Source organism: Panthera pardus, unplaced genomic scaffold (genome assembly GCF_024362965.1).
Source record: "Panthera pardus isolate Hobbes unplaced genomic scaffold, ASM2436296v1 HiC_scaffold_6, whole genome shotgun sequence".
In the NCBI taxonomy this organism is placed as follows: Eukaryota; Metazoa; Chordata; class Mammalia; order Carnivora; family Felidae; genus Panthera; species Panthera pardus.
This window is the reverse complement of record NW_026526991.1, coordinates 102,652,222-102,679,133: the sequence shown is the minus strand read 5'-3', so window position 1 is coordinate 102,679,133 and position 26,912 is coordinate 102,652,222. Positions and strand designations below refer to the sequence as shown.

Sequence of the window (26,912 nt, the reverse complement as noted above, 5' to 3'; positions counted from 1 at the left end):
CCGATGGAACAGAAGATATTTGCAAATGACGTATCGGATAAAGGGTTAGTATCCAATCCAAGATCTATAAAGAACTTACCAAACTCAACACCTGAAAAACAAATAACCCAGTGAAGAAATGGGCAGAAGACATGAATAGACACTTTTCCAAAGAAGAAAGACATCCAGATGGCCGACAGACACATGAAAAGACGCTTAATAGCATTCATCATAAGGGAAATACAAATCAAAACCACATTGAGATACCACCTCACACCAGAGTGGCTAAAATTAACAACTCAGGAAACAGATGTTGACGAGGATGTGGAGAAATGGGAACCCTCTTGCACTGTTGGTGGGAATGCAAACTGTTGCAGCCACTCTGGAAAACAATGTGGAGGCTCCTCAAAAAATTAAAAATAGATCTACCCTATGACCCAGCAATAGCACTACTAGGAATTTATCCAGAGTTCAGGAGTGCTGATTCATAGGGGCACCCAATGTTTATAGCAGGGCTATAAATAATAGCCATATTATGGAAAGAGCCCAAATGTCCATAAACTGATGAATGGATAAAGAAGATGTGGCTTATATATACAATGAAATACTACTTGGCAATGAGAAAGAATGAAATCCTGCCATTTGCAACAATGTGGATGGAACTGGAGGGTATTATGCTAAGTGAAATAAGTCAGTCAGAGAAAGATAGATATCATATTTTTCACTTATATGTGGAACTTGAGAAACTTAACAGAAGACCATGGGAGAAGGGAAGGGGAAAAATAGTTTCAAACAGAGAGGGAAGCAAACCGTAAGAGACTCTTAAATTTTTTTTAATGTTTATTTATTTTTGAGAGAGAGAGAGAGAGAGAGTGAGCAGGGGAGGGGCAAAGAGAGAGGGAGACACAGAATTTGAAACAGGCTCTAGGCTCTCAGCTGTCAGTACAGAGCCTGATGCGGGGCTCAAACTCATGAAACATGAGATCATGACCTGAGCTGAAGTCAGACGCTTAACTGACTGAGCCACCCAGGTGCCCCCATAAGAGATTCTTAAATACAGAGAACAAACTGAGGGTTGATGGTGGGGGTGGGGAGGAGGGGAATGGGTGATGGGCATTGAGAAGGGCACTTGTTGGGACGGCTGTTGTGTGTGAGTGATGAATCATGGGAATCTATTCCCAAAACCAAGAGCACACTGTATACACTGTATGCTAACTAACTTGACAATAAATTACATATATAAAAAAGTGTTTAGTCAATTTAACATTGTGTTGGAGATTCTAGCCAGTTCAATGAAGCAAGAAAAGAAATAAAAAACATCTGGATCAGACATGAAAAGATAAAATCATCTTTATTCCCAGGCAACATGATTATCTATGTAGAAAATCTGGTGAAATTCACAAAAAGCTACTAGAACAATAAGTGAGTTTGACAAGGTTAAAAGATATAAGTTTTCTCTAAAAAATCAATTGTATTTCTGTACAGCAGCAACAAAAACTTAGAAATAAAAATATCATTTACAATAGCATCAAAAATATGAAATAGGGAGATAGCTGGCAAAAATGTGTAAGACCTGTACACAGAAAGCTTCAAAATATTGATGAGAGAAATTAAAGAAGGCCAAAATAAATGGGTAGATATTCATGTTCATGGTTTGGAAGACTCAGTACTACTAGGATGTCATTTCTCCCTAAATTCATCAAAAGATTCATCTCAATCTCAATCAAACTCCCAGCAGGCTTTTTTTTTTTTTTTTTTGTAGAAATTGACAAGCCAATCTAAAATTCATATTGAAATGCAAAGGACCTAGAATAGCCAAAACAACTTTGAAAAAGACAAACCACGTTGGAAGACTAACACTATCTGATTTCAAAACATTATAAATTTATAGTAAAAAAGGCAGTATGCTATTGGCATGAAGATCAAAAATTAAAAATAAAAAAATAAAAAGATAAATGGAACAAAATAAAGAATAGAGAATCCAGAAATAGACCATACATATAACTGATTTTTTTTACAAGAATGCAAAGGCAATGCAGTGGAGAAAGGATAATCTTTTCAGCAAATGGGACTGGAATAATTGGATAACCATTTGCAAAAAAAAGAATGTCAATGCATACCTTATACCACATACAAAAATTGACTCAAAATGGATCATAGACCTAACTGTAATGTCTAAAAATATAAAACTACGAGAAGAAAATGTCCTTGTGACTGTGGCTTAGTCAAAGATTCCTTAGGCACAATAGCAAAAGCATATTTTAAAAACTGATCTGTTGGACTCTATAAAAATTTAAAATTCCTGTTCTTTGAAAGACACCATTTAAGTACACATTGGGAAAAATATTTGCAAAGCCTGTATCTGATAGAGGGTTTTGATCCAGAATATATACAAAGTTCTCAGAACTCATGAATAAGAAAACAAACAACTCAATTTTTAAATGGGCAAAACATTTGAACAGCCACTTCATCAAATAAGATATATGGATATCACATAACTACATGAAAATGTTCAACATCATTAGTCATAAGGGAAATGCAATCTAAAGCCACACTGAAACACCACCAAACACCTATTAGAATGGCTAAAATAAAAAAAGATCGGCATACCAAGTATTGGCAAAGATGCGGACAATTGGATGGACCTCTCACACACTGCCGGTGGGAATGTAAAATGCTACAACCCCTTAGGAAAACATTTGGAGGTTTCTTCAAAAAGTCAAACAAACTTCTACCATACGGTCCTGACATCCCACTCCTAAATATTTACCCAAGGAAATAAAAGCATTCTTTCCACACAAAGACTTGTACATGAACATTCATAGAAGCTTTATTTGTAGTAGCCCAAAACAGCACAAATATTCCTCAACAGGTACATGGGTGAGCAAACTGTCATATATGCATGCAATGGAATGCCACTCTGCATTAAAAGGAATCAACTATTGGTCTAAGCAACAAAACAGATGAATCTTGAAATAATCATGTGAGCAAAAAAAAAAAAAAAAAAAAAAAAAAGCCAGACAAAAGAGCACATAGTATTTGATATCATTTATATAAAATTAGAAAAATGAAGACTAATCTATAGTGGCAGAAAAGAGATAAGGGAGGGTGAAGAAGGGTGAGAAGGAGAGATTACAAATGGGCAAGAGGAGAGTTTTTGGGGGTGTGGATATGTCCACAGTCTTAATTGTGATCATTTCATGGATATATATAAATTATATAGATATATATATAGATATAGATATATATAGATATAGATATATACAGATATGTATGTATGTATGTATGTATATATGTATGAGTATATATGTGTATATATAGTTATATATGCATACACATATATACACATATATAGTTACATACACATACATATGTATGTAGAAATATATATCAGAACTTACCAAATTGTACACTTTAAATATGTACAGTTTATTATATGTCAATAGCTAAATAGATCTATTAAAAGAGAGAGAGAAAGAGAGAGAGAGAGAGAGAATAGGCCCAGGCCAGAACCTTTTCCTATCTCCCGACTTGCAAATCTGACCCCACCTACTGTATTTATCCCCAGGAGCCTGATTCTTCCTTCTAAATTCAACTCTGGAAAGCAGGAAACGGCATAAAATCAAGTAATTTCTCTGTGAAAATCCTCAGTCCCTTACCATAGAGAGCTCAGTGAACTCTGGCAGTAAGGGAATGGAGCAGACCGTTCCCCTACTGTGATGCCAGCCCCCTTTGGTTTGGCCTGTGATCTTCGAACAGCATCTGTGGGTTTTCCAAGGGAAATAGCAGACAAAACAACAGAAGTGTTTCTACTTTTCTTTCAGAAATAAAACAAAGCCCTGTGACTGGCTGGGCTGTTTCACATTTGGGTGAAGCCCATGGTTGCTGTGGGCTCAGGGCCGAACACAACTTTCTGCCTCAAATATTTTTTAGATTAACATACAGCCATAAAAGGGAAAATTGTGGGGTATATTCCAGAAGGAAAGGGAAAATGCCACCACCATCACAAGGGGAGCCATGACAACACTTTTCATCTTCCTTTCTCTATCAGGACCTGCAGACCACTCTTCTCCCTCCAGAGTGCTTCCTGAAAAGCCTTTATACACAGATGGAAATTATCTAGCCCTCAAACATTTCCAGGAACACTTCCCAAAATTCCACAATAATTCCAGTAGCTTAGTAACTGCTATAATCAGAAAGGTCATAGATCAAACCTAAATCCCTCCTAGGGGCTCTAAGCTGAATACCCCCTTACTCAGGGCTCAGTGGAGATAGAGAGCAGCTGGTCCCCACTCCCCAACACATACCACACCCGCTGTGCACTTGAAAGCCACTAAATCACCCTGATCTCGCTTGAATCTCTCCTGCAGGCCGGGAAGTTGGGAAATCAAAAGCACAAAAGGCATCTTCAGGATCTGTTCGCATCTCTTTAATTACCCAGGCTTCCCCAGAGGCATTGTCCGTATGCAGCAGCCGCTCAAAGTTTCAGACATTCACTTTGAGTGGACAGTGTCAAAAGGAGGCAGAGGTAGGCAGGTCTTGTCAAACTGCAGAGGGCACAGGAGGGGTGCTGAGCAAAGGCTTTCAAACACAACTCCAATATGAATGGATGGGATGTCATGAGGGAATGACACTGGTGGGCCCCCCCGGGAAGGAGCAAGTTAAGGAGGAATCAAGGCCTCAGATGGGAAGTGTTTTCTAGGACTTGACAAAGGCAAGTTTTCCAGTTCCTTCTTCATCCTATAAAAACAGTCTATATAGGTCTGTTCCGACTCTCAGTGTTGGGTATGCCTTCAGGGCCCAGGTATAAGTCCACCTCCTCCGAGAAGTCTTTCTGGCTGCCCAGTCTGGACTGCTTTGGCTGCTGTCCCCCTGAATTCTTACTGACTCTATCATGCTTTCAGCATTAGAATATACTGCTTGGTCTAGTTGCCTAGAGTTTCAAGCGTACATGATATGACTTACTTCGTCCTTGAAGGGAGAAGTGCCATCCCAATAAATCTTAGTGAGTATGAAATTAATATTTGAATATTTAAATAAACAAATGCCCTGCCAATTCCAAGTCTGGTACTTAGCATATGGCAGGTGCTTAAGAAATATGTGTTGGCTTCTTAACTGACCATCGACAGTGAGGGCTGAGAGTGGTAAATATTTGTGATTAATGAAAAAATAGATATTTGGTTTTTGCCCCTGGTTCCTGGCACAGAGCTCCTAAAATCCTTGGAATTTCTTAAATGAAAGGGGTGTCTCTTGCTATTCATGATGAACCCCTTTTGAGCACACCTGAGTTTATGGGGAAGAGCTGATTCTTGGTGGGCTTCTAGAAAGCTTCAGAATGGGGGCCTGTTGCCAGAGGAAACAACCAGGAGATTTGACAGTTGACCTTCAGGAAGGAGAGAGGGACTGATGCTTAGGTTTAATTACCAATGGCCAATGACTGAATCAATCATGTCTTGATAATGACACCTCCATGAAAAGTCCTAACCTACGGGGTTTGGGAGCTTCCAAACCTTGGTGAGTGCCTGGAGGAGGTGAGAGGGCATGCAAGCACCATGCCACCCCCCTACACACACCTTTCCTTGCCCTTCACATCTCTTCCACTGACTATTCCTGAGTTGTATCTTTTATAATAAACCGGTAAATATAAGTGAAGCACTTGCTTGAGTTCTGTGAGTCCTAGTGAATTACTGAATGTGAGAAGGGGTTGTGGGAAGCCCGGAATTTCCTGCGGGTCGGTCGGACATATGGGTGGCAACTGGGGACTTGAGACTGGGATCTGAAGGGGGGCAGTCTTACAGGAAGGAGCCCTCAATCATGGGTCTACGCTAACTCTGGGGAGTTAGCATCAGAATTGAATTGAATCATTTGTGTCGGAAATGGTGCTGAAAAAAAAAAAAGACACCGCAATATCCGGCAACCAGTTCTCCAGGGTGAGGAGGGGGGATTTGTAGCATCTGCCTGTTTCTGTAACGTCAGTATTCCTATCACGGCCCATTTCAAGCTTCCAACAATCAGCCCTCACTGAGAAAGGAATCATGAGGCTAATGTTTCTGCCCAGGGTGTCCTGATCTCTGCATCCCCAGGACTGTCTGCACAGGCGATGGTAGCTGATGCCTCCTATCGCTGTCCCCGCTCCACACACTAGACTTAAGGGGCACAGCCCATCTCAAATGCATCTTGGTACTTGGGGAAGACGTTCTGTAACCAAACCTCAGGGTTTCACGGGTGGCTGCCTGTTATTCATGCCCGCGCTCCTCCCCTCCTCTCCACGGCCTTGGGGCAGACCCTCTGGTGTGTTCAGGACAGTGAGGCAGGTACATGCCTCCTTGCAGTGAGGAACAAAGATGCTGAGCTGCTTTGCAGGGCCCCTTTCACCACTCACTGCTCAGGATTAAAGTATTTAGCACAGGAACCAGACCAGTCTGGAAATGAGACTTTGCGTATGGAAAACGCAATTGTTACCTACTTTTTTGACACACGGTGCAGGGGGCTTTGGACCAATCCCTCCCCTTCTCTGACAGGCCTCTTACTGTGGTGGATAAAAACACACATTCCAACGCTGGCCCGCCCAAGGTACTAGCTCTATGGCCACAGACAGGTGTCTTAAGCTCTCCGTGCCCCACTTTCTCATCTGTAAAATATTAGCTACGGTTATTCTTACTATTACGGAATTCAAGTGGGCTTCCTCCACCCGAGATAAAATTCTAACAAGGCAAACTAAGAAGCAAAAAAGCAACGAAACAAAGAAAATATTACATGAATAGATACAATCAAGAAACTCCTAAATCTAACCCTGGCTGCCACAGCTGGGTGGGACTTCGTGGTGTGATGTCACCCACCCCGGGCCACCAAGAAGGCCACATGCCTCCTCAGCCTAAATAAAGGGGCAGGTGTACGGGAGAGCGTTTGGGAGAGCAATCTTACCACTCTGCTGCCTGCTGTCGCTTATGCAACTGCTACATCCTGCCTCCTCTTCCCTCAAATTAGGTCCAATTTCCTTGTTCTCGCCTCAAGGGAGACAGGGAACAGCTGTCTCCTACCTCCATAAAATAACTCTTCCAGGTCTGGACAACTATTATTAAACATCCCCCTTCACACTTCTCTTGCTCTATTATAAGATACATTAAAGGCCCTGATAATGGTTTGAGGTCTCCGTGAGATGGTTGCTGTTCACCCCAATTCCTCTAATAATTAATGGTTGTAAACCACTTTGAAGATAAAAGGCATTTTATAAGAGCTAAGTCCTATTATGATTAGCTTTCCAATATTTTCTTGCTGATGCTGATGAGCACATCAAAGCCAAACATTGCCACAGCGTGATATCTGGTGGTTAATTAGATGTAGTTCAAGGCGGCTGGTATATATTAAAGAAACTGCTGCAAAATTTAACAACATTAAAAAAGTGCCTGCTTTTCCCAACACAAACAAGCTCTTTTCAAAGGCTGTCAGCGTCGATGCTTGCAAGACAAGTGCCCAGTGAGGACCAGGAGTTAATATATCCTCTGGGCCTGGAAAAGAAAGATACGGTAATGACATCTGGCTTTGTATAATGGCTTATTGATGTCAACATGATTCTAGGTACCCTGTCTCATTTCATTTTGTTTTGACAATCGTTCTGTGATATGAGCAAAAGCAAAATAAGACTGTCCCACTTTGTAGGTGACGAAGCTGCAAAGTGGGCTTCAGAGGCAGACATCAGTGTGTACAGCTGGACACAGTTAAGACAGGAATCATCAAGGTGACACTACTGATGCCCCACCCACATCCCCTCGGATATTTGTGCACCCTCCCCCGCCCCCCACCAGCATCTACACGCCTTTGCTTCTAACTCCCTGCACCTGTGCCTCTTCAAAGGCTGGCCCTTGGGCTGCTGCAGTGGCTTTGTCCTTATAGACAGAGACAGAAGTGGCTGGGGCTTCCCAGTCACCTCTAAACAGCTGATAGCCAATGACTGGCTGGGGTGGAAGTGTGAAAGCCCAAGCGAGGACAAACTCTGAGTTGTACCTTACAGTTTGGAACACTTTTGTAGGACAAGGCTGAGGCTGGAGCTCCACCTGACACCATATTCTGGCTATTTCCCCTACGCCTGTCCTCCTTCCCTCTCCTTTACCAGGTTCTCCCAAGAGCATTTCCTTAATTCCATCCGCTTGCACATGGATCCCCCCCGTCTCAAGATCTCCTTCCGGGGAACCCATACTAAGACAACTCTCTCGACTTAGCATTAATGAGAACATTTTGCATGTTTCCTGTTAAATACATTCTCCCAGATCCCCTAATTCCAAACCTTCCTTTCCAGGTCTCCAACCCAAAATATCTTTTTTTTTTTCTGTGTCCTTCCCTATGCCATCAAGTCTCTTTACTCTCAGAGCCCCTATTTTTCCTTGAATCATTATGTTCTAATTACTTCTAGAAAGGCTAATCTTGGGGTGCCTGCGTGGCTCAGTCAGTTAAGCATCCAACTCGTGGTTTTGGCTCGGGTCATAGTCTCATGGTTCATGGGTTTAAGCCCCGCATTGGGCTGACAGTGTGAAGCCTGCTTGGGATTCTCTCTCTCTCTCTCTCTCTCTCTCTCTCCCTTTCTCTCTGCCCCTCCCCTGCTTGTGCTCTCACACTCTCTTTCTCTCTCTCTCAAAATAAATAAATAAACTAAAAAAAAAAAAACAAACTAATCTTTGAGCTCTCTTGGGCACATGGAAAGCACTGAACCAGGCAGACGGTGTGAGAGATACAAAGATGTACTTAAGACCATCCCTTTCTTCAATGAATTTACAATCTTGCAGGGGGACAAGATACAAATAAAGGAGGTAGAAGATAAGAGCTGCATGGGTGCACACAAGGAAAACTGCAGGAGCAAGCAACTGTCAGAATGGTCCCCCCAAACAAGGCCACTGTCCACACCACTCCACGCCACTCAATTCTGGCTCTTCTATTTAATCGTAAATATTTAAGAAAATGGAGGTCAGCTCTGGCAGAAATAACCCAAATAAATGGATAACCAAAAAAAAAAAAAAAAAGAACACCTTGCATTTAATTCTGGTTGCATTATTTTTTTAAATAGTACTTCTTCAGGAAACAGCTCCAGAGAGGTAAGTAGTTTGTCTTAGGAAAGCAGGTAATTAATGACACAGTGTGAATTCAATCTTAAACCAGACTCTTTGAAACCTCAGTTTCTCTATCGGTAAAATGGGACCAATGGTTTGCACTTTACAGAATTGTTATAAGAATTTTAAAAATAACATACACAATATATAAAAAATATCTGGTATGGTAAGCACTATGCAGTAGGTGGTAAGTATTATTATTCCCAGAGGTAATGTTATTGAGCCAAAGGGCATTTTGTACACATATTTTAATGGCTTTTAATAGATACTACCCAAACAGACCAGTTAGCCAAGCCATGGCAGCATTGCCCGGGAACCTGACCATGCCTCCTTACTGCTTTCAGGATAACTCTTAAATACGCAGGACTGTCACCACCTCTTTACAGTTATCTTCTCCACATTCTCTTCCCTCCAAATGATTTTCTATTCTCACATCTCTTTAATGCCTCAGCATCTCAAACATACCACTTACTTGCCTGGAATGCCCTTCTCCTTGTCTATGCTAAGTCCTATGAACACTTAAGAATTCCATTTAAGGGGTACTTTATTTGAGAAATCATCTTGACCTCAGCACAGTCTGACTTCTTCCTCTGGGCTTCCACAGTCTCCAGGACTTACGTCTGCTGCAGGAATTATTCCTGGTAGAGATTGACTTGTCTGTGCTCCCCCATCCTTCTCTTATACTCTCTCTCTCTCTCTCTCTCTCTCTCTCTCTCTCTCTCCCGCATATACACACACATACATACCACCTGCACATGCCTTGAGAGAACGGATCATATCTTATTTCCTGCACTTAGCAAAATGTCTGGCTCGCTATCAAAGCCAAGTGAATGAACATATATAAATAATAACAAAAAAAAATCCAAGCCCATGTTCTCTTTTCTGATTTAATCTGAAGCAGAAAAGAAAACCAAGAACCACTGTTTAATGCACCTTCTACAACAACCACTCAAAGAGTTAAAGTCACACATTTTCTCCCAGGTCACAGTCCTGCAGGAATCACGATGTGTTTGGACAGCATAGTCCTATCATGAACTTTAGTGGCTGGTAGAAAATGAAAGGGGAGTAAGGACAACAATGAATCCACACTGCAGAGATAAGCCTAATTGGCAACTTAGCTAACAGTTCCTAACCTTCCCTCATCAAACATCTAGTCTGACTTCCTTCTCAATGGAGAAGTCTTGTTCTGTCTCAAGCTCCTCTATCAAGAGGCCGGCAGGAACCACAGTGTCCTAAAAGGTTTTGACCAGGCATCAAAAAATCTGGTTCGGGTGCTGGCTTCACCACCTTGTGACTTTGGGAAAATTGGCTCATTTCTCTGAAAAGGTAGGAATAACTGTTTCTCACCTGTCCCATCAGAGGAGTGTCAGATGAAACACTGGATGTGAAAGTGAATAGCTACATACAAACACAAATATATCCTTATCATTGCTATGGGAGAGGTCAGAGAGCAGAGAGAGGAAAGCAAAAGACTGTGGTCATGCTCTGCCAAGGAATTGGCTCTGTGAGTGACAAGTGACTGTGGAACAACAAATCATAGCAGCCAGCAAAGGTTCTAGGCTTTGTTGTTCCCATGTAAAAGAGCTATGTAAAAATGGCATATAATGTCACCATGTAAAAGTGACAAACATTCTCCTGTCGAGGCATTGTTGAAACAATGTTTACATTTGTAGTGGAACTACCACTAATGTAACTACCCTAATATAGTAGAACTGACCTCTGTCATCTAGTTTTTAAGAAACTGTATACCCTATTCCTGATGAATATAGACACAAACCAAATTCAACAGCACCATTAAAAGGATCATACACCATGATCAATTGGGATTCATCCTTAGGTTGCATGGATGGGTCAACATATGCAAATCAATGAATATGACACATCACATTAATAAAATGAATTATAAAATTATATGATCATCTCAATAGGTGTAGAAAAAGCATTTGACAAAATTCAACATCCATTCATGATAAAAACTCTAAAAAAAACTGGGTATAAAAAATGTACCTCAACTTAATAAAAACCATATATGAAAAATCCACAGCTAAAATCATACTCACTGGTGAAGGGTTAAAAGCTTTTCCTCTAAAATCAGGCACAAGACAAGGATGCCCATTCTCACCATTCCTATTCAACACAGCACTAGAAGTTCTAGCCACAGCAATCAGGCAAGAAAAATAATTGGAAAGGAAGAAGTAAAATGATCTGTGTGTTGATAACATGGTTTTATATATAGAAAATTCTAAGGGGTTCACCAAAAAACTATTAGATCTGACCAATAAATTTAGTAAAGCAGAATATAAAATCAACATACAAAAATCAGTAGCATTTCTATACAATAACAACAAATTATCTTAAAAAGAAATAAAACAATCCCATTTACAATAGCATCAAAAAACAATAAAATACTTAGGAATAAATTTAACCAAAGGGGTGAAACATCTGTACACTAAAAACTATAAGACATTAATGAAAGAAACTAAAGAAGATACAAATAAATGGAAAGATATTCCATGTTCATGGATTAGAAGAATTAATATTGTTAAAATGTCCATACTACCGAAAGCAACTTACAGATTCAATGCAATCACTCTTAAGACTTCAAAGGCATTTCTTTTTTAGCAGAAATAGAAAAAATAATCCTAAAATTAGTTTGGAACCACAAAAGACTCCAAATAGCCAAAGCATATCTGCAAAAGAGGAACAAAACAAGGTATCATGCTTCCTGCTTTCAAACCATACTACAAAGCTATAGTAATCAAAACAGTATGGTACTGTCATAAAAACAGAGGTAGAGACCAACCCCCCAACTAAACCCACACATATACAATTTGATAAGGGATTCAGGAATACTCAATGGAGAAAAGATAGTCTTTAATAAATGTTGCTAAAAAAAATTGAATACTCATATGCAAAAAAATGAAACTAGACCCATATCTTATATCACTAACAAAAATTAACTCAAAATGGGAGCGCCTAGGTGGATCAGTCGGTTAAGTGTCTGACTTCAGCTCAGGTCGTGATCTTGTGGTTCATGAGTTTGGGCCCCATGTCAGGCTCTGTGCTGACAGCTCAGAGCCTGGAGCCTGCTTCAGAGTCTGTGTCTCTCTCTCTTTTTCCTCGCTCCTCTTCTCCCCTTCTCCTTCCCCACTCACATTTTGTCTCTGTTTCTCTCAAAAATAAATAAAGATTAAAAAATAATAAAAAAAAAAATTAAAAATAACTCAAAATGGTTAAAGACTTAAATGTAAGACCTGACACCATAAAACTCATAGAAAGAAATCATAGGGAAAAAGCTTTGATACTGGTCTTGACAATGATTTTTTAGAAATGACATCAAAAACATAAGCAATAAAAGCAAAAATAAACAAATGGAACTAGATCAAACTAAAAAGCTTTTGCACAGGAAAAGAAACCAACAACAAAATAAAAAGGCAACCTACAAAATGGAAGAAAATATTTGCAGACCACATATCTGATAAAGTGGTAATATTCAAAATATATAAGGGAATCATACAACTCAATAGCAAAATAGAAACAAAAACAAAAACAAAAAAAGCAAATAATCCAATTAAAAATGACCCAAGGATCTACAAAAACATTTTTCCAAAGAAGACACTCATTTAAACAGACAGCAAGTACATGAAAATGTGCTCAACATCACTAATCATCAGGGAAATGCAAATCAAAACCACAATGAGATATCACCTCACACCTGTCAGAATTACTATTCTCAAAAAGATACTGGCTAACAAGCATTGGTGAGGGATGTAGAGAAAAAGGAACCCTGTGCACTGTTGGCGGGAATGTAAATTGGTGCAGCCACTGTGGGACACAGTATGGAGGTTCCTCAAAAAATTAAAAGGAGAGGGGCACCTAGGTGTCTCGGTTGAGCATCTGACTTCAACTCAGGTCATGATATCACAGTTCTTGTGAGTTTGAGTCCTGCATCAGGCTCTGTGCTGATAGCTCGGAGCCTGGAGCCTACTTTGGATTCTGTGTCTCCCTCTCTCTCTACCCCTTCCCTAGTCTCTCTCTCTCTCTCTTTCTCTCTCTCTCTCTCTCTCTCTCTCAAAAATAAATTAAAATTTAATTAAAAAAAATTAAAAGTAGAACCACCATATAATCCAAGAATTCAATTTCTAGATATATATCCAAAGAAAAATAAAATCATTATCTCAAAGAGATACCTACATCCCCATGTTCATTGTAGTATTGTTTACAAAGCCAAAGCATGGAAACAACCTCAAGTATCTATCAATGGATGAATTAATGAAGAAAATGTGTTACATTATATATATATATATATATATATATATATGTATATATACATAAAATATTATATTATTTCAGCCATGAAATGTAATATTACTCAGCCATAAAAAAGAAGAAATTCTGTCATTTGTGAACAACACAATCTTGAGGACATTATGCTGAGTGAAATACATCAGACAGAAAAAGACAAATACTATACGATTTCATCTATAGGTGGAATCTAAAAAACCAGAATTCATAGACACAGAGAACAGACTGGTGATTTCCAGAAGTGGGGAACAGGACATGGAGGAAATGGGTGAAGGTGGTCATAAATCACAAACTTCTAGTTATAAGATAAATAAGTCTTAAGGATGTAACATACAGGGTGGTGACTATAGTGAGGAAGCAGATATGAAAGTTCTTATTACAAGAGAAAAATTATAACTATGTGCTGTGACAGATGTTAACAAAATGGTGCTAACCATTTGTCAATTATAAATATGAAATCATTCTGTTATACACCTTAAACTTACACAATGTTTTATGTTAATTAACCAATTTTATATGTAAATTGTGTTAATTATATGTTAATATGTTAATTCATATGTTAATTGACCTATGTATCTCAATAAAGCTGGAAAAAAAGAAGAAAGAAACTGTCCTCAAGAAGGCTTGGGAGAGGGGCACCTGGGTGGCTCAGTCAGTTAGGTGTCTGACTCTTGGTTTCAGCTCAGGTCATGATCTCACAGTTGGTGGAATCGAGTCCCACATAGGGTTCTGCGCTGACAAGTGTGAAGCTTGCTTGGGATTCTCTGTCTCCCTTTCTCTCTACCCCTCTCCAGCTCGTGTTCGCTTGCTCTGTCTCTCTCTCAAAATAAATAAAAATAAACTTAAAAAGGGGTGCCTGGGTGGCTCAGTCGGTTGAGCGTCTGACTTTGGATCAGGTCATGATCTCGCCATCTGTGAGTTCGACCCCCACGTCAGGCTCTGTGCTGACAGCTCAGAGCCTGGAGCTTGCTTTGGATTCTGTGTCTCCCTCCCTCTCTGCCTCTCCCTTGCTCATGCTCTGTCTCTCTCTCTCTCTCTGTCAAAAATAAATAAACATTAAAAAAATAATAATAAACTTAAAAAAATAAAAAAGAAGGCTTGGGAGAAATAGCCCATCTGAAGACTCAGGTTCTGAAATCTAAGCACTTGCTAATGATCCTCATGAATACTAAAAACAACATCAGTGGCCCCAACACAGGCTGAAGACAGGGGTGAGGGAGGAATAGGTAACTCTTCCTGTCTGGCAGGCACTTATGCTACTTGTGATTTGAATCCCACCTAGGAAACACACACAGACAAATCACAATCACAACTCACTTTCCACTGGGGACCACAGTGGAAGGCGTTTTATGGTAATTTGGGGACAAACAGAGGATCCATTCCTCACTTCCACCCTCCCGGCAGGGCTGCAACGACCCAGGTGTAGTCCCATCCTCTTCCAGATTCTGGAGAAGAGGAGATGAAGTGGAAGTGCTTAGTGGCCTGAGTGCTTAGTGGCCTGAGTCTGGAGACTGTGTCCAGCCCAGTGAGGGCAGACCCTTGTGCCTGAGAAGGGCATAGCCTCAAGGCTAACTGGACGGCCCTCTCAAAGCCCCAGTTCCCAGCAGTGCTCTTGAAGCTCTTTGTGTCCAATCTGCAGAATGCATTGGCCACATGCTAAGTAGCACGGTCTGAGAGCAGGCTTGCAATCACTGGAGGCAGCAGTGGTGACTCAGAGGGGGTTGGGGTTATCCATCACACCGCTGCTAAGCCCAGTCTCCAACTATAGTTTGATCTGGCAGACCACATGTGTCTTACCAGTGAACATGGCCTTCCATACAGCTCATATGCACAATTCAGCCAAAGCAAATGCTTCCTATTCCATATGAATACAGCATGGGGGTGTTCATGCCTTCATTTAATAAATATTTACTACATGCAGGCACTGTTTTAAGTGCCAAAAGGCAGCAATAAGTCAAATCTAGCAAGCTTTTGACCTTGTGGAATTTATATTCCAGTAGAGAGAGACGAACAATAGATACATAAATCCAGTAAGTACTTTGAGAGAGTAAAAAGTGCTGGAAGAAGACACCCTCCTCCCTAAGTCACCTTTCGGTACCCCTCACTGGCATCGCTGCTGAGGACGCTAGAAGCAACCAGAGTGGGGAGGCTCCACTCTAGTGGAGAGGGAGACACAGAATCTGAAGCAGGCTCCAGGCTCCAAGATGTCAGCACAGAGCCCAACTCGGGACTCGAACTCGGGAATGGCGAGATCATGACCTAGGCCGACATCGGCCGACTCAGCTTAACCGACTGAGCCACCCAGGCGCTCCTGGTCATACCTATTTTTTTTTTTTTTTAATTACATAGGCTAAACACGGAGACATCAACAGTGTTATTTCTAGACAGTAATATTCTTTTTAAGTTTATGTAAAATTTTATTTATTTTGAGAGAGAGAGAGCACATGCATGAACACACAAGAGCACGCAGGGGAGGGGCAGAGAGAGAGGGAGGGAGAATCCCAAGCAGGCTCCGCACTGTCACTGCAGAGTCCGACTCATGGCTGCTTCTCATGAACCGTGAGGTCATAACCTGAGCCGAAATCAAGAGTCAGGTGCTTAACCAACTGAGTCACCCAGGCGCCTCTCTGGATGGTAAGCTTAAGAGGTGATTTTTTTTTCTCCTTCTGTATTTTCTAATATTTTTGCTATTACAATGTATTATTTGTGCAATAGTGGGGAAAAAAACAGTTTTTTAAATGAGAAGAAAAACTTAGCTAAATAAAATTAATAGAAGTATATTTGGACAAGTAGGCAGGGACCAGATCTCAGGATGGTGAATAGCATCTAACCCCACCACTTTGTGGTTTAGAAAGCAATTTTGCAAAATTATCACCCTCAACCCTCACAAGACTTTCTCAAGGTTACATAGGAAATAAACCCCAGTGCAGGAAAATACCTGACCCTTAGGTCCCTGGCTTCTTGGCCAGTATGTTTTTTCATTATTCCACATGCCCTTCTGTAGCTGACCTCACTTCTCTTTATAGCTGAAGCCTTCAGAAAGCCTCTGAGCACCCCAGGTCCTAACTCCCCATCTCTCTGCCTTCATCACCCCCGCGCCCCACAGTGGCCACGCTGATTCGTTCATATGTGAGTTTACTGAACTAACTAGTCCGAGTCCCTACCAGGTTCTGAGCATTGTACTAGGTGCTCAGGATAGAGTGGAGAACTAACTGCCCCCACCCCCACCGCCAGTGCAGGGGAGAGGCTTTAACTAATACATGAAAATATAATACATATATAACTGCACCGAAGTAAAAGTAAAGAGTGTTATGCAAATAATTAGCATCAGAGGGAGCTGAATGGAACTGAGGTACTACTTACTAGCCCTTTGCTCAGTATTGAGCAAAACATTGTTGCTGAGTCTCCAAGGTAAGTCAGGCAGATACAGTTGGAGGTCAAAATTACAAGAGCCCAAATCCCAGAGAATGCATGTTCTGGATGGAGAGGTGGCAGGCAAAGCCAAATGAAAAGTTAATTAAGGACATTGTGCACACTTACAGTAATGAACCAACCCACTAAACCTTCTCCGCAGCAAGGTGGAGTTTACCAACCACATCACCAGAAATGTCACAAGTCAACATCAGACATGTCACAGGATGATTGTGGCCGGGAGAGGTCACTCACAGAAGTCTGGGAATGGGAAAGAAAGGAAAATGTGCAGCTAACCATATAGGAAAGGAGGTTCCATGTCTGAGTGGCACAAGACTGCAGGACATTACCGGTTGGAGGGGGCACACATGCAGGAAAGTCTTCTGTACATAAAGCAGGACTTAAATGGCCTTGGAGAGGTCATGGGATTTGGATGGTCTTCAAGGTAATCTCATTTAGCAAGACCACCAGGATTCCCCGGAACCTGAGGCACAGTCGGGGACACTTTTCTCTTCCAGATGCTGATGGCTGGCTTCCTGGCCTCTCACCGGCCCAGGGACTGGAGCAGGGAGGCCTGGGGCCCTCGATCATGTCTGAAGGCTTCTAAGTGTCTCTCTAGCTGTGCTCTGAAGAGCCAGAAGTGCTGCTGGCCACCCAAGGCTGAACATAAAGACTGATTTCAGCACCAGGAAAGCCTGCAAATGAGAACACCTGGCTAATTAGCTCACCTGGGCATGGGGTTTTACTGCAATATATCTGTAAGTGAAGTTCAAAAACTTCCAGGTGCTAGGAGCCACTGGGGACAGAATATGCAAGCCAGGTTCTGTTCTCCGTTGCCATTTGCTATTACATCACGGCACCAGGGATCAAGGCTGTGGTGAGCCCCCTGGACACACTGGTGACTGCATGGTAACAGTATAGCAATAAATATTTAGTAATGGTAGCAAACTTTCACATGAAACTTAAGAGTTAGGAGACACTCTTTTTTACAAGTTAATATCTTATTTGTGGGGCACATGGGTGACTCAGTGGGTTGAGCATCCAACTCTTGATCTCAGCTCAAGAGGTCATGATCTCACGGTTCATGGGTTCAAACCCTGCCTCGGGCTCTGCGCTGACAGTGCAGAGCCTGCTTGAGATACTCTCTCTAAAATAAATAAATAAATAAACAAACAAATAACTTTTAAAAAAGCTAATATCTTATTTGTAACACACACATGCACGCGCGTGTACACACACACTGCTACATGGTTTTCAAAGGTTGTGCTATCTTATTTGTAGTAAGAACATGCGTAGGCCCGGGAATGCCCACACATCTCACAGATGTCACCTCTCCATGTGACCCTGAGTCATCCTCAATGACACCTGCATCCCCAAGGCACTTTGACTTGGCAGTGTGGCCTGTGAGTGGAGCAGGAGAGCCTCAGACAAAGACTCCGGGAACCTGTGTTCATCCTGGATCTCATTCTCTGCTTTCTCTGAGTAACACAAGTCTGTGGCTTTAGACAGCCCTGGGTTCAAGTCCCAGCTCTGTCCCTTACTACTCATGCGACCCTCAGCAAGGTATGTAACTTCTCTGAGCCGCTTTCCTCCTTTGTTAAACACGGGTGATAGGAGTACCTCTTGCAAAGTTGTCCAGAAGATAGTAAGACACAGAGCATGTGAAGTGGGTAGGGCCCATACTTAGTACTCATTAAGTACTGATTATGTTACTGTTGTTATCACAGAGACAGTACTGTGTCATTCTCTCGCCTGAATGCATGAACTAGGACAGAACTCCTGGGGTAGACATTGTCCCTCTTGCTTCGTGAAATCAGCGTGCTGCAGCAGCGTGGACCCGGGTGCCCAGGGAGGCACCTTGGTTTGTAGGCACCTTCTCCCGCAGGCAGGCAGGCAACTGTGGTCACCGGGGCGGCCGGCGGAGTCTTTTTTTTTTTTTTTTTTTTAAATTTTTTTTTTTTCAACGTTTTTTATTTATTTTTGGGACAGAGAGAGACAGAGCATGAACGGGGGAGGGGCAGAGAGAGAGGGAGACACAGAATCGGAAACAGGCTCCAGGCTCCGAGCCATCAGCCCAGAGCCTGACGCGGGGCTCGAACTCACGGACCGCGAGATCGTGACCTGGCTGAAGTCGGACGCTTAACCGACTGCGCCACCCAGGCGCCCCCGGCCGGCGGAGTCTTGCTCCTGAACCCTACCACTACCCTGTCCAATAGAGTAGCTGCAAACCACGCGAGGCCATCAAGTGCTTGAAATGTGGCCAAACTGACATGCGTTGTAAGAATAACGTAGTTCAGAAAAAAAGAAATGTCAAATATCTGATTAGCACATTTGCAGATTGCACTTGAAATGATATTTGGTGTGTATCAGGTTCAACAAAAGGTTAATAAAACCAATTTCCCCTGTTTACTTTTTCTGAAGTGGCTACTAGAATATTGAAAAGCATTATGTGTGGCTCCTGTTATGTGTCTACTGCATAGCACGGGCCTGGCAAGTAAGCTCCATGGAGGCCAAGGCTTTGTGGCTTTGGTCCACAGCTGGGTCCCCAGCACGTGGAACAGGCCCTAAATGAATGAGTGAACCCATAAGCATGTGAGGCCTGGGGGAGAGCTTTCAAGAGCTGGAGGCCATGCTTGAGAAGGTGGGGACAGTCCTGAGGCAGTCTGGGGGCGGGGGGGCAGTGTGGGCTTCATACAGGTGAGTAAATGGAGTCTGAAAACAGTATTAAAAACTTGTCCCCAAACAGCCAGATTCAACCCAAGGGTGTCTCAGACCTATGCCCTTTCTACTAAATCCCTTTACCTCCCACAGCAATATAGAGTTAAGGAAAGAAAAGTCGATTTTGGATTTTTTTAAAAACAGCATACTCCCTCACGTTAGCGCTGATGTCCCAGCATTGGAAAAGTCACTTGGCCTCCTCGGGTGCTGGGCTCATGTCTTTTCCACTCTATAAACCACGAGATGGCATCGATTTCATTTCTTTTTCCCGGTGGGCATAGAGGAGAAATCCCAGCCCAGAAGGTAGTCTCCAAGGCTGAGCCCTAAATATTTTCCCACTCTCCTCTCCACTGTTTGACTCCCAAAAAGGCTCTCCCGTTGAGGTTTCCTCACATCGTCCAAATCAATAATTTGTTTGTTTAAGGGTTTGCTTTGATTTTGCTTAGTTTTAGATGCTTTTCATCAGAAGCCAAAACCTTGCAGACTTTTTCCTTGATCTTGTAATGAAATTCCCTTAGAGATATTTAATTCTAGATAGAGCTTCAGCTATGCCACAAATCTAAGACATCTAAATAATAAACATCCTGCCATCTTCAAATAAAAATCTCAGAAGGCAACGGGGCTTGTCTCCCTTACATCTGCCTTTACTCTTCTGTTGCCGACTATACCAATGAATTCCCTACATTTTGTTTCGAAAAACGGAAGGTACTCAACCCACTAGCAGCCTCTCATGTTTCCACTCGGGATCCTGATGCTGTGTGAACATTTTCCGCTGCTTTTATGCCAGTGAAACCCTCTTATGTCTCTGCCTTGCTTGCTCTCCCCTGTGGCGCACTGAGCGAATTCCCCTCCTGACTTGGTCCCGGCCTCCCTACCCTCCCTACATGGAGCTTTCCGGAAAAGACCCTGTCTTATTTCCATTTCCAACCCTGGCTCCAAGGGCCTCTCAAATTTTAACCTAAGATAAGAGTTGTTAAGAGCCCAAACGGATTTCTTGGAGAAGATTCCACCCACCTCTCCCCAGCCTGGGGTGAGACGCCAACACTATTTTTGATCAGAAAGGATAAAAAAAGATTTACCAGGCTCAACCGTGTCATTCTACAGCAAGAAAAGGGCCTCTGCCAGGCACCAGGGGCAGTACTGCCTTTTCAGTGCAACCTGACGCACAATGCAGGGCAAACCGAGTTACCCACCCATGTCTCAGCTACCTGTTGAACCGTTATGGATCTCTGTCCCCTTTCCTGCCACCCAGCAGACCAGGACTTGAGGAATGCACGCTAGTTTTAAACAAGCAGCAAGCACCAGGGCAGTAAATCTGTTTTTTCAAAAATAACGGTGTGCTGCATTCCAAAGCCCAACAAATTCACCTGGTGGATATCTTCAGCGGACATTTATGGAGGAAGCCCTTAGTGCAAGATGTTGTGTTCCATAACAGGGATAAAAAGTGAGCAGCACATTATCCGTGCCCTCAAAAGCTCACAGTCTAATGGAGATGGATGTACGTGACAAACTTAAATGTAGGGCAGAATGAGGAAAAGTAGTAGGAAAAGTATGTTTGTGTGTGTACTAAAAAAGGGTGGGAAGAAATACACCCCAATGTTAATGGTGACTATCTCTGTTTATTGGATTTATGGGCCATTTTTTTTCTCTTCTTATACTATCTGCTATATTCTCAGTTCTTTTTATGACAAACACACAGTGCTTCAGGGCGCCTGGCTGGCTTAGTTGGTAGAGCATGTGACTCTTGATATCAGGGTCATGAGTTCAAGCCTCACGTTGGTTGTGAAGCCTACTTAAAAATAATATGCTGCTTATGAATAAAGAAATAAAGTATGTTTTTCAAGAAAAAAACCAACACATTATGAAGGATAGCTATTTGGATGATAAATGAAGGCTTTGTGGAGAATAGGGTAAGGACATTGGCCCCGCAGGATAGGTAGAATTGGGTGGTGAGGTTGGGGGAGATGATCTCAGGCTGAGGAGAAGCATGAAATGGCCCCCAGGGCTGAAGCGATGGGGAGGACAATTTGGGAAAATGTGAGTAAGAGGACAGTAGTACAGGCACTCACCTAGAGTGGGAAGTATAGCAGGGGGTCTGGAGGCCTCAAATGCTGTGCCAAGTAGACTCAGTTGCTTATTCTCTGTGTTTCTTTGGCCCTTTGTGTTTGTTGCTAATATACCACTCATCATACCGCATTACACATGGCTGTATTCCTGTCTATACCTTACTCAATTTTCAGGTCTCGGAGGTCAGGGATCGTGGCTCATTCATTCTGTAACCATAGCACCTAGCATAACAACTAGCCCATAACAGGAGTCGACAGATGCTCCTTGGATGAACTGAATTCTAAGAGGGTTATTCTTTATTTTGTAGGTAGTAAGGAGTCATCATGAGATCCAGAACCTAACATACTTCAGGCAGTTATTATGTACCAAGCACTATGCTAAGTGCAAAACTATATTGTCTTCGTTGGTCCCACCTATAATCCTGTGTGCTACGTCCACCCTTGTTCACACACAAGGCTCAGAAAGGTTGAGTAACCTGCCTAAGGTCTTACAGCCAGTGGTCAGAGAAGCCAGGAGAGTCTGAAGACGGTGTGGAGGACAGGGTCAAACAGCAACATCACAGAAACAAGGAGACGACACCCGTTCGAGGCTGAAGGGACCTGAGGTAGCCCCGCTGCTCGGAGAAGGGAAGTGAGGAAAATAGAAGGCGGGGTGGGGGAGTCTGGAGGCAGTGCTGAGAACGGAGGGCTGACTGCTCCTGAGCTGCTAAATGTCCCAAGCACATTTATTATTTCTGATGTCAACAGAGGGACAGACAGCACCCACAGGGACTTGCCCTGTCCTTGGAAGAGCTCCCGCCCATCAGAACAAGGCTTGTGGAAAGAGCTCCTCCCCAGGCAGCCTTCTGACATTTTCCTGTCCACTGTATTTCTCTAAAAGTTCTCAGACTGGGGGGTGTGGGGGCCCTTGTTGAGCGTCCATCTTTGGCTCAGGTCATGATCTCACGGACCGTGGGTTCAAGCCCCGCGTTGGGCTCTGCACTGGCAGTGTGGAGCCTGCTTGGGATTCTCTTTCCCCGACTCTCTCTCTCTCTGCCCCTTCCCCATTTGCTGTCTCTCTCTCTCTCTCTCTCTCTCTCTCTATTGAAATAAATACACTTTAAAAAATGATAACAAATAAAAAATTAAAAAAATAAAAGTTCCCAGCCGGGGACATCTTCATGAACATATCAGTAAGGCTGGCCTTGACACAGGTAAATCAATTTCCTCTGCCCAGATGAAAGCCAAGTGGGGAGTCAGGAACAGTGTCCAGTCCCACCTCCATCACTGACCCCCAGACCAGGATTCCTATTGTATGTTCTCACAGACTTCAAGCCCCTCCCTAGCATCTCTCCCCACTGTAATGGATAACTACGTGTGTCATCAGTTACCATCTCTTTCCCCTGCTGGACTGTGAGCCCACCTGAGGCCAGGGCCTGTCCGTCTCAGCCCCAGCGGTCCGCCCAGCACTTCCCTAGAGTACTGAGCACGAGGCAGCTGCAGTGTCTGGTGGGTGGACTGATGGCTGGTTTCTGGGATGCCCTCTCTCTGGGTTGGGACTGTGTGAGAGAAGGCAGCCATGCCCCAGACTTCTCCTCACGGCAGGGATCCTCCAGCAGTGCTGGCCCTCTGGGGGCCACTGTTTCTCCCCACAGTTCACGTGGTCAGTTAGTGTAAGATTTATGCACCCCTCCGCCCACCCCGGGAAAATTCCTCAGATTCCCTTGCAAACAGGAGATGGTGAGCAAGGGAGTGTTCCTCTTTCAAACAGTGATGAAACTGTATGTTTGCACTCTGCACACCTCACTGCTCAACTTGGAAACATTTTTCCTGGTCCTCTGCCTCAGGAAGGGGCAGCTGAGTGTCCCTGTGAGACTTGACACCAGCAATGGTCCTTCATCCCTGCCCCCTAACTTTGGCCCCGCATCTCACTTGAGGATGGCCCTTCTCCTTCACAATCCATAATGGCAAGGATGGCCGCTCAGGTTCCTGGAGGCAGGGGGAGGCCGGGGAGGCCCTCTGGCAGGACATCCTGTCCAGCAGATCCCCAAATAACTCCTGAGGCTAACAGCTCCAATCCAACCTGCACCCAGCAGTTTGCAGCCTGTCCCTCAACATGAAAACAGTAGCCACTGACTTCACAGTGCCATAGGGTGGTGTCCACAGAAGGAAGTGACCTCCTTCCTTTTAATACATTCATTCCCAGAAAACGAAATGAAGTTCTTCTGTCCTTCGCTTGTTTCTGGGACAGTGCGTAACGTTAACTCCCCAACACAGCTGACAGTTGAAGACTAAGAATAACCGTGGGCTGGTTGCTCCCCTCTGATTCTTCTCTCTGCTTCCAGTCCGGTATCCTCCCCCTCCCCTCACCTCCAGCTTGGCACTGCAGTCCCTGGATGGTCCTTGCCAGACAGTATATGATTGCCTCTCCACCCTGAAGACAATTGTACTCAGGTGACCTCTCTGCCCCCACACTACTGGTCCTTCCTGAGTCGGCTGCTGAGAATGCATGAGAGATGCACACACAGGATCCAGCAATGTGATCAGCGAGGCTTGGTCCGGGGCACTCTCGCCCCCGCTCAGCTCCTATGTGCCAGCCACAAAAGTCCAGGAGGACACAGAGTTCATGAGCATTGTCAATGAATGATTTCCCTTGCTTACGTTTGCAGAAAGTAGGGCACGGATCTGTGTTCCATCGTGCGGTGCCCGCGAGATGCCTCTGCAAGACAACAGGCTGGTTAAGGAAGCACGGCTGGCATTACAAGTGGCTTGAGGTTGGCTGCTTTCCTCCCAACGCAGTTGACTGAGGGTGGTCCCTCTGGAGATCATCAGAAGTGATGTGATTGCACTTAGGGATCTGACGTGGGATCAACGTCTAAGACCTGGGCAGACCCAGGCGATGATGGTAGTAATACCACCCACGCTTCCAGGGTTGGGAAACAATGGCTTTGTAAGGGAAGCCCCCACTGTAGGGGGCACTTCTGGGGTGGGAAGAGCTGGAGAGTGGAATGGATTCAGTGAAAAATTACACGAATTCACAATAGACACTAGTGTTTAGGCATGTGATCTCAGGCCATACAGGCCTGTACCCTTAAAACATCACCCTGTCACTCCCTCCTCTGAACCCCTCAGTGGTTCCCACATTTGCCAAAGGAGTGAACTCGCTTCCTGAGCTTCTGGGGCTCTTTGTGGTCCTAAGAGGTGCTGCATAGACAGTTCCCTGAAGTAGGACAACCAACCTGGAGGGGAGGGTGTTTTTCTTAGGAAAAGGAATCATCTACATCCAGGGATTCTCTGGTGGGTTCTCTGAAGAATCCTTCCCGCTCTTCCTGCCACCCATCCTCCCTCCAGCCACTCCTTCTCACTCATGTTGCTGCCATATCTAAAACTCTCCTATGTCCCTTCCCTCCTACCAAATGTCATCCACCGTTTAGGCAGGGGCTTTGTCTTCTAGGGCTGCCATAACAAATCATCAAAAGTTAGGTGTCTTGGGGCACCTGGGTGGTTCAGTCAGTTAAGCGTCTGACTCTTGATTTCAGCTCAGGGCATGATCTCACAGTTTCATGAGTTCAAACCCCGCATCAGGCTCCATGCTGATAGTGCAGAGCCTGCTTGGGATTCTCCCTCTTTCTCTGCCCCTCCCCCACTCACACTCCGTCTGTCTCTCTCAAAATAAATAAACTTAAAAAAAATTAGGTGTCTAAAAACAATAGAAATGTATTCCCTCATGGTTCTGGAGGCCAAAGGTATTTTTTTTTAATTTATTTTAATGTTTATTTATTTTTGAGAGAGACACAGACAGAATGTGAGTGGGTTGGGGCAGAGAGAGAGGGAGACACAGAATCCGAAGCAGGCTCCAGGCTCTGAACTGTCAGCACAGAGCCCAACGTGGGGCTTGAACTCAGGAACTGTGAGATCATGACCTGAGCTGAAGTCGGAAGCTCAACCGACTGAGCCACCCAGGCGCCCCTGGAGGCCAGAGGTCTTAATCCTAGGTGTCCACAGGGCTGTGCCCCCTCTGAAGGTTCTAGGGGAGAAATCAGTCCTTCCTTCTTCCAGCTTCAATCTGTGCCTCTGTCCTCACATGGCCGTCCCTTCTCAGTGTCTGTTCTCTGCGTCTTCTATAAGGACACTTGTCATCAAATGGAGGGCCCACGTGTACAACCCAACACCATCTTGTCTGGAGATCTGTGTCTTTTTTACATCTTCAAAGACCCTTCTTCTGATACAGTCACATTCGTAGGTCTGGACATGGACCTATATTTTCACCATTCACCTTATTGCAGGCAGTGATTCTCAGTCTTCATCTGGGAAGACTGATTCCAGATGCCAGGGTGGGGGGGCAGGGGGGCCTCAGTCCAGAGATTCAGTTTCAAATGACCCTGGGTAGGGTCAATGTGCGAAGTATGTGTGTGGGTTTTTGCTTTTTGTTTGTTTGGGTTTCCCAGTTTCTCAGGAACAACCTGGGAAGAACCACCATTTCAAGTGTGGAGGACTCATGCATCTCATCCAAGCAGACACTACGAGGGATACTGACTTTCCTGACTGCTTTCTCCTCCAGGATCATTTCAATGTAGCCTCAGATCAGCCTGCCATCTGCTGGTTTTTAAATGTTGCACAGGGGTGCCTGGGTGGCTCAGCCAGTTGAACGTCCAACTCTTGATTTTGGCTCAGGTCATGATCTCATGGTTTGTGAGATCGAGCCCCAAGTTGGGCCCGGTGCTGACAGCACGGAGCCTGCTTGGGATCCTCTCTCTCTCTCCCTCTCTCTGCTCCTACCCCCACTCGTGCTCTCTCTCTCTCTCTCAAAGTAAATAAACTTAAAAAAAATAATAAATGCTGGACAAATGTCAGAGACCTAGTGCTCCACCTTCTCCAATCCACGCCCCATTTTTATAACAAATATTTGCAACCACTCTCTTTACTCCCTGAAACGATACTCCCAGACAAGTGAGTCAACACACATGCATAATTTAGCTCTAACTGCAATATGCAGGAGAAAAAAAGGAAAGCAATTTATATTAAAATAATAAATATTTCATTATGTAGGTGTTCATGCGTGACTGCATGGGAACGCACTAATGAAGCAGTCAATGCTTACACCTGCTTACAATGAATACATCTACATGAGGAGTACGAGGGAATAAAAGACTAGGGGACGACAGAATTTTAAAAATGTTAGGATAAGAAATAACAAACCCACTTACTGGTTTGGATCCGACAAGAGGAAGAAGGAAATAGACTTAACAGAGGTAGGGATAACAAGTCAGGTGAAATTACTAATGTGAAAGTAGATACAACCAGGAAGGATGCTATTCTTGAGAATGAGTTAAACTTTATATAGTGTCCTAAT

At 43.6% G+C, this 26,912-nt stretch overlaps 1 protein-coding gene across 3 annotated transcripts in view; it reads right to left on the bottom strand.

Annotated features, from left to right (window-relative positions):
• CRACR2A (calcium release activated channel regulator 2A) overlaps positions 1–26,912 on the bottom strand; it is a 130,743-nt gene that overhangs the window by 79,629 nt on the left and 24,202 nt on the right. Inside the window, exon 1 of one of the 3 annotated variants that reach the window (XM_053895048.1) lies at positions 80–177. The exons of the other annotated variants lie outside the window; for them this stretch is intronic. The gene's annotated coding sequence lies outside the window, so the exon portion shown is untranslated. Of the gene's footprint in view, positions 1–79; positions 178–26,912 lie in introns of those variants that run through there. 3 annotated transcript variants of the gene reach the window in all.